Genomic DNA, 9,226 nt, shown 5'->3' on the forward strand with positions numbered 1-9,226 from the left:
CCAATGTAAAAAATCGGGTCGGTCAGGTCAATCACATTGCATGCAATTTGGTTGCATGCGATGCGATTGACCCGATTTTTGCAACCCGATTGCATACAATTAAAATCAGTGGCGCCGTGCTAGGAAACAAGTACCGAAAATATTAATGGTTTGTAGATCTTAAGGACCAGTTTGGTCCTCCCTGTCTTCAGTGGCGGCTCCTGCTATTGGGCTGCAGGACTGCAGTCCCTCCAGTGAAAACCAGGAGGTTTCCAGTGTAAAACAGACAGCCAGCATCAGAGCTTCGGTGTGTGCGCGTGTTCACGGGTGCGTGCGCGTGGTTGTGCAAGAGGAGGGTTTGCATTCTACCTGCGGGGAAGCATGTGGGATCTACCTCTGGAGGTCTCTGCTGTCTGTCTGTGTCTCTCCCAGTCCTCATGTGTCACATGATCACATGTCTTTCCTGTCAGGAGTCACAACACCAGGTTCCATGTGTGACCTCCTCTCGTGGGGAGGAGTTCAGTATGTAGTAGCTTCCTATTGGAAGCTGCTACTGTACATCATACAGAGGACTGAAAACTCCTCCCCCACTTGGGCTGCCAGTACATGGAGCGATGACAGCAATAGCTTTTCCAGCAGGAAGCCATTCTGTGCACGTCACCAGAGCACACAGTGCTTCCATGGGCTGCTGCCTGTGCAGCCCAGAAGCAATTCCTCTGCAGTGAGCATGCCCAGACTTCAGTGAGTCACTCAGTGTGATGCAGCTGAAGGAAGGTATGCATTGCACAAGAGAGGTGCATGGAAGTTTTTTTTATTTTTATAATATTTCAGCCTCTGTGAATAATAATTATTTAATCTATAATTTGTGTGTAGATCTTTAATAGGAGTATAAGTTTCTGTACTTTAATATTAAAGTTATTCAAAGGGCAGTATTCAATGGCAATTTTCAGCATGTGCAGTGAATCCTGTTTAGGATTCGCTGCACATTTGCTGTGTCCCGGAGGGCTGGAGCATTCGCTGCCAGTCCTCCCTGTCACCCTATTCAACGTTGCAGGGGCTCGTTGCTCCTGACAGTGAATTTTAATCCCTGTGGTCAAAGCCGCAGGGAGCCGGGAGATGGCGGCATTCAGGGAGATGGAAGTCTGAAGAAAAAAGGGTATACAGCGCTTGGGTTAATCTGAATAATGACTAAATACAAATATAGTAAAAAAAATACAAATACATTTATTACATTACACAACAATTTAGAGAATTCTCTATATCTGAAAAAATGGGGATTGCGCAATGGATAAAAAATGGGAATGTTAAAAAACAGTCAATGCATGCATATTGCTCCAGGTGGGAATAACAGGCAGTTCATAAGAGCCAAAGTGTTGGGTATAGTTACCACCGGTGATGGACAGATGTCAAGACCAATTGGGCAATTCCGGTCTATTTCCCAGCGTGTGGATCCTGATGACTTCAGATGGATTGAGCAGGAATGGCAGGTGGAGTGGTGGGTAAACAACTGCTGAAAGTCACTGCAAAGGGGGTGTGGATCTGTGGAAGGCACAAGTTGGTAAAGGCTGGTCCAGAAAGGAGTTCACCGTAATGGAAGCTAGAGCATGATGCTATTGTGGCTCTTGATTGGGGCCAGGCAGATGGTGGGGCTCAAGGCGTTTCGATGTCTTGACACGTCTTCATCAGGAGGAGTAATGACTGATAGTGCAGGGATGCTCTATATACACCTCCTAGATTAATTGGGGGAGTGTTCACTTGAGTCATGTGAGCATGTTCTTGAAAGGAAAAATACATATAAAAATCAACATACAAGTATATACAAAAATGGGTTATAGAAGGATGCACAGGAAAATGTTTCATATAGTCATTTATTCTCAATAAAACAATAGGAAAATTGATAAATGTGTGTTTGTTTCAAATACATGTTAATAAAGTTTTGGGTCACGTGATCCAGGAAATGGATATGTAATCAATATTGAAACACTGGTGTGGAGCGATCCAACATGTTTTAAGCTGTGAAATAGTTTCTGCTGGGGTCGGACTGTTGTAGGTGTTTACAGCAAAAAGTAGCCACGCAAAATCTAGCATCATTAAGCGTGTATTCGTTCAATAGCCTGCGGCGTCTGTTGCCGAGGGCGGAAGTGATGTTTATGGAGGGAGGAAGTACCCAAAGCGTCGTTGACGTGGTTGGCGGAAGTAGTATAGCTGTGTATGTATATTATCGGGCAGCAGCGTCCATGACCTATATAAGGGGCGGAAGTATCCCATCGCCATTGATGTAATTGGTAGAAAATCGGCACTTGGATTGTTTATAATCCAAAATAAATCTTTGCGGCCATCGTATGGGTAAAAGGAATAGGGAGTACTGTGTGTAACTATTATTGTAGTATAATACTATACTACAACTATAACGTAGCTGGTATCACAGTTAATGAAGTTCCTAATTGGGAGAATCTCGCTATCTGTGGTGACTTGTAGAGTTTTCCTACTTGTGTGGTTGCATGTGGTGCACCTGTTCTTGCCACATTTATAGAAGCCTACTGGTCTACATATCAACCGAGGTATTTCCCTTATCTTTGTCTTTCTCTTTTTCTTTTGTAGTCTTCACAAAACTTGGGGCTAAGATGGTGTTGAGGGATCTGTTTCTCTTGTATATAACAGATGGCCTATCTGGTAGTATGTCTTTCAGAACCCTGTCATGTTTAAGAATATTGTAGTTTTTGTTAATGATTTGTTTTATCTGTGAATGTGCATTATTGTACTTGCAGATAAATGCCATCTCTCGGTTTTTGTCAGAGGGTTCTTTGAGGGTACTGGTAAGGACAGGGGTGGGCAAATGCCGGCCCGCGGGCCGGATGCGGCCTGCGATGCCATCCGGACCGGCCCACTGCCCTCCACCCCTCTCCTTACTGTGCGCTGTGTTAGGAGCGGAGTGCTCGGCATCCGTCTCCTAGCAACAGCCAGCCCCCGGCAGCAGCCCCTGGACTGCGCACACCGTCGGCAGACTGACAGCGCTACTTTTTGCTGTAAACACCTACAACAGTCCGACCCCAGCAGAAATTGATCTGGTCACCAGTGGCTGTACAAGGAAACAGTCTCTAACTCTGCGGTATTAACCTGCCGAAATCTTTGTTGGACTCCCAGCACCTGGAGCGCTCACCCTCAGTAGAGGTAGAGAGCGAGCTCAGAAAAAGGACTTTGTGGTGACACAACTATCCAGAGGAGACAACCAATATAAAGCCTTGACTGGGACTGGTAACTATAAATATTGCCTCACCCACAAAAGACTCATAAAGTGATAAGCCATATAAGCCTCATTAAGCCTCACTAGAGAGTATAGAAATCAGCCTCATTGAAGTGCCTAAACAGGACTTTATATGTTATATGTTGTATGTCTTGTCTGTGTGTGTGTTTTTTAATAATTCCTTTAATAAATACAATATAATGTGAAATAAATATTGTGGATCATTGATATTGGAGTGCAGTTGCACTTTCTTAGTGTCAATCTTTGATTGCCACCCATCTCCCCCCGCTCCACACCAGTGTTTCAATATTGATTACATATCCATTTCCTGGATCACGTGACTTGTCCCGGTCACGTGACCCAAAACTTTATTAGCATGTATTGGAAACAAACAAACATTTATCAATTTTCCTATTGTTTTATTGAGAATAAATGACTATATGAAACATTCTCCTGTGCATCCTTCTATAACCCATTTTTGCATATACTTGTATGTTGATTTTTATATGTATTTTTCCTTTCAAGAACGTGCTCACATGAATTAAGTGAACACTCCCCCAATTAATCTAGGAGGTATATATAGAGCCTCCCTGCACTATCAGTCATTACTGCTCCTGATGAAGACGTGTCAATACGTCGAAACGCATTGAGCCCCACCATCTGCCTGGCTCCAATCAAGAGCCACAATAGCATCCTGCTCCAGCTTCCATTACGGTGAACTCCATTCCGGACCAGCCTTTACCAACTTGTGCCTTCCACAGATCTACACCCCCTTTGCAGTGACTTTCGGCAGTGGTTTACCCACCACTCCACCTGCCATTCCTGCTCAATCCATCTGAGGTCATCAGGATCCACACGCTGGGAAATAGACTGGAATTGCCCAATTGGTCAATACATGAGGTCTTGACATCTGACCATCACCGGTGGTAACTATACCCAGCACTTTGGCTCTTATGAACTGCCTGTTATTCCCACCTGGAGCAATATGCATGCATTGACTCTCTGTTAACATTCCCATTTTCTATCCATTGCGCAATCCCCATTTTTTCAGATATAGAGAATTCTCTGTAATAAATGTATTTTTTACTATATTTGTATTTGGTCCTTATTCAGACTAACTCAAGCGCTGTATACACTTTCTTCTTCTTCTTTTCATATAGTAGGGAGCTTTACACACTCCCATATACAGCAGCTTTAACCGGATTTGTGGTTCACCTCTTTCTCTATTTTACCAGGGAGATGGAAGTCTCCCTGCCTGAGCTCTGCAGTCAGTAGTAGCCACATCTCTGCCTACAGAATGTCCTGATTACAGCAGCCACATTGACTGGGCACTTCAAAGATCACTCCCTACCTGTTGCTGGTCACATCTCTTCCCCCAAAGTCTTATGAAGCAACCCAATAAATTGACTAATATGAGAATTCTATTCAAGATGGGATGTTGATTGTAGCCATCAATCAGATTCTACTAATTTATTCAGCACCTTATAGAAGATAATAGAATCTGATTAGTTACTTCAATAGAAATCTCAGGTGGGATTTAATGAGATACGATTTTCCGACTTTTGCTATTTGTGTGATTTTTTTTTTTGCATTTTTTTCCCCCCTAAAATAGCACATTTAATAGGATGCAAATTGCGGTAAAAATCACACTTTTTGCAGTGAAAATCGCACATTTTCACCTCTTGATTTGTTCTCACACTTCAATTTGCATCCAGATGTTTTCGTATTATAAAGTATACATCTCTCAAATTTAATGAGTGGCGATTTTGGGAAACCGTTACTAAAAATTGCAAAAAAATAGACCAGGTTCTGACAGGTGAATTTGACAGATCATTGAGATCTGTGCATGGTTCTGTCTTAAAGAGTAACAGTTAAAATTATTTAAAAAAATGGCGTGGTGTCCCCCCTCCTGAGCATAACCAGTCCTGGGCTCATTGAGCTGGACCTGGTTCCAAAAATACAGGGGACAAAAAGCGTATAGGTCCCCTGTATTTCTGAAACCAGCCCGGTTAATCTACAAGCAAAAATTACACTCACGCGTTGATTCCAACTGTTATATGTGTACTGAAAAAAAAAAAGGATTTCTGTAATGCTTAACCACTGTTATAATTTTGTGCTCCCTCACTGGATCATTTATATCACCACAATTCTTCAACATGCCGGAGTACCGCTTTCAAGCTTTATCATCCACTCAGTCTGAATCTAGATATGATGACCGATTATTATTAAAATAGTAACCAATATATGTTATCACAACTCTACTTTAACTCATCTTAGTCACCTTTTGTCCAGGTATGCTATTTGATCTTAATAAAAATGTAGGATTACAAAAAAATAAAATAAATAAACATTAGACGACTATAATAGCCCTAGTGATTGGTTCACAAAGTTCACATGGTGGTTACCAATTGGAGAACCCGTAGGTCACTTGTCCGGATGTATGTGCATTGCCGGTCATGTGTCCACATTCAAGGGGAACATGACTGCGTCTGGCCAATATGATCCTCTACAGTAAGCCCAGTAGTGTTTACCACCATGTGACCCACTGATCCAGTCACAAGGGTAGGTACTCTAATGCCCCATACACATGGGGTGAGTCAGCCTTTGTGCTGAGTGACCTAGTTAAGTGCTGCACCAGCGATGTGTGCTGAGCAATCTGTCATGGTCTCAATTGGGAGAACACTGGTGATGACTAGATTTCCGCTGCATGCAGTAGAAATCTAATCAGTTGATAGCAACGCACAGGGCTTAAAGTGGTCCTGGAGAGGTGGTGGAACTCATTTCCCCTGCCATTATATAGAGAGCGGGTCAGTTCCGGGGTTCTGTAAAAAATGTGTTAAAGTTGTGGGGGGTCATTGAGCCGGACCTGGTTCCAAAACTACGGGGGACCAAAAGTGTAGGGGTCCCACTGATTTCTGAAACCAGCCCCGGACTCTTGGACCAGTCCTGGTTTCAAAAATATGGGGGATAGAAAAACTGGGGTTCCCCTGTATTTTGGAACCAGCACCGGGCTCCAACAGCCCGTGGTGTCATGCCGCAGCCGGGGGACACTTTTTACATAAGGTTCACCGCAGGGCCATCATAAAAGCATAATGGGTCTCTGTGCAAAGCCATGCAGTGGGCCCCTGACTAGTACATACTGCATACACACATACTCTAATATATATCTCTCACAAGCAAATGTTAACCCAGCGCTACAGCCGGAGGCTCTAGATGAATTTTAGACAAAAACATTGAATCCTTCGCAGGACAGAAGGGTAAATATAAAGTGGCCAAAGTCCAATAGTATGGGAGGACGCAGCACAAATGGAGAAGCCTCCCGGATCCAAGGAGGTGGAACTCTAGACAGAGATGGATGACAAGGTGCGCTTCATGGTGCATTAAACGGATTTAATATATGAAAACAGCATAAAAGCCAGGATATTGCATAGAAGCCAGGACGCCCTCTGCTGAAGTCCTAGTGACAAAACATGGGGATGCAGTTAAGATCCCGGCGGTCGGGATCCCGGCGTTCAGAATCCCGACGCCGGAATCCCGACCGCCGAAATGCCGACACTTTCTCCCTCCTGGGGTGTCCACGACACCCCTGGAGGGAGAATAAAATAGCGTGCCGAGCGTAGCGAGGCACTGGGCCCGCTGCGTGGCGAGCGCAGCGAGCCCGCAAGGGGGGGCGATCCACGTCCCCCCCTTGTCGGCATTTCGGCTGTCGGGATTCCGGCGTCGGGATTCTGAACGCCGGGATCCCGACCGCCGGGATTACATATCGGATCCCAAAACATGTCAGGGTAGGCCTGCCACACTCACCTCTCTCATCTTACCTGACGGGTTTCCCGATAGGATTGGTACTAAATCCCCGCGTTCAAAATCCTGACGCTGAAATCCAGACAAGGGGAGGACATGGATTCCCCCCCCCCCTTGTGAACCACAAGTCCCAGCATGCAGGACATTACTGGGCAACCTTGGACTTGTAGTCCACCTGTAAAAAGAATCTTTAAAAAAAAACCACAGACACAGAACCGTAAAATTTTATTATGCACACACTTATTTTACACCTATACTTACAAATCCAGGCTTCAGCGCTGTCTCTGTCTGTCCCCGGCAACAGCTCACTACACACTGACTGCAGGTTGAGACACCTTCCTCTGCTGTCAGAATTGCACTGCCCCTGTGCTTTAGAAGCATTCAGCCCTGATTGGCTGTAGGCATCTCCATGGAGATTGGGGAGGCCTGCTGGGACTTGTAGTTCACCTTTAAAAAGCTATTATTATTTTTTTACATTTTACTCTATCAGCCCAGAGGCCAGCTCTGGACAGGTGAAGCCTGGGGGGGGGGGGGGTCCACACTCCCCCTGGTACACCGTCCATGGCCGACCAGCCACGGTGCACATAATACAGCAGGGGGACCTTACGTAAAAAGTGTCCCCTGGCTGTGGCATTACACTGCAGGCTGTTGGAGCCTGGTGCTGGTTCCAAAGTACGGGGACCCCCAGTTTTTTTGTCCCCCGTATTTTTGGAACCAGGTCCAGCTCAATGAACCCGGGGCTGGTTATGCACAGGAGGTGGGACCCCATGCTATATTTTTTTTTATTTTACACAAAATCACAAAACCTAAAAATAGCACCATATCGCGCCATATCACATATTTTGCTGCAAATTTGCATCTCATTAAATAGTGGAATTCTTCCCAAAAAAAATGTGATTTTGAAAAATGCTATAATGTGTGATTTCAGGACCTTACTAAAAATTGCATCTCATTAAATCTCACCCTATATTCCTCAATTGGTCTACAATAAAGGTAGAAACTAGAGAAAACTATTTCCCATTGACTCATCACTGAGGAAACCTAGTCTAAGTATTCGGACAAACTTGGTGTATAAGTGGCTTTTTTCACAATCACGGCTGCTGCTGCCACTCAGCAGTGAGCAGACCATAAACAATAAAAACATTGTTAGGAGCCAGACTTGCTAGTATGCTGATGTGTGGGAAATCATTACATGTCCCTCTATAATGAATGTCCATTTTACATACAGCACACATATTTGGATGGTAAAATTTTAATAAATTATATTAGAAAAATAACCGCAAATTATACTTCCATAATTCCATTTCTTCGGAATACTCCATTGCAGCCCTTTATAATGAGTTTAGGCCCTTCCTCCCAGCAACAGACATGTAGGGTGACATTTTTTAGAATGAGTGTCTTTCGCACTTTCAAAATCGCCCACTATCGCACTTTTTTTAAATCAAATTTTTGCCGCGGATTCGCATATTTAATGAGGTGCATGTTCTGGAAAGAAAAGTGCGACTTAGTGCGATAATGTGCAAATTTTCGGCATAAAAATGTGCGAATTTTAGGCATGAAAATGTGTGAATTTGAGGAAATGTGCGATTTTGTGTTTGTAAAAAAAAAAATGGCGTGGGGTCCCCCCTCCTGAGCATAACAAGCCCCCTCATTGAGCCAGGCCTGGTTCCAAAAATACGGTGGAAAAAAAGCGTAGGGGTCCCCCGTATTTCTGAAACCAGCCCCGGACTCTTGGACCGGTCCTGGTTCCAAAAATCTGGGGGACAAAAAATCTGGGGGTCCCCCGTATTTTGAAACCAGCACCGGGTACTTATGTAGTATCTGGGCTGCCGATTTTCTGATTGTATGCCCTACCTTAAGGCATACAATCAGATGTGATTCGATGCGATTTTGTATAGGATTCAATGTTAACAAGGTCCTGTTCATTTCCCCACTATCCAAGTGGGCATAGAGTTGATTTTATAAAGCGTGGCGAGCGCAGCGAACCACCGAGCCCGAAGCGTGGCGAGCGGATGCAGATTTCTTAAAAAGTATTCTGTGTCCCCTCGCGGGGCTCGGTACGCTCGCCACAGGTTTATATCCAACTCCATGCCCATTTGGATAGTGGGGAAAGGAAAAGGACCCCTTTTTCCCATTGAATTCTATGTTAAAATGGACTCAGACCATTTTAACTATATAATCTTGACCCTCCCCTGACTCCTA

This window comes from Crinia signifera, chromosome 1 (assembly GCF_055691185.1).
Source record: "Crinia signifera chromosome 1, ASM5569118v1, whole genome shotgun sequence".
Classification (NCBI taxonomy): domain Eukaryota; kingdom Metazoa; phylum Chordata; class Amphibia; order Anura; family Myobatrachidae; genus Crinia; species Crinia signifera.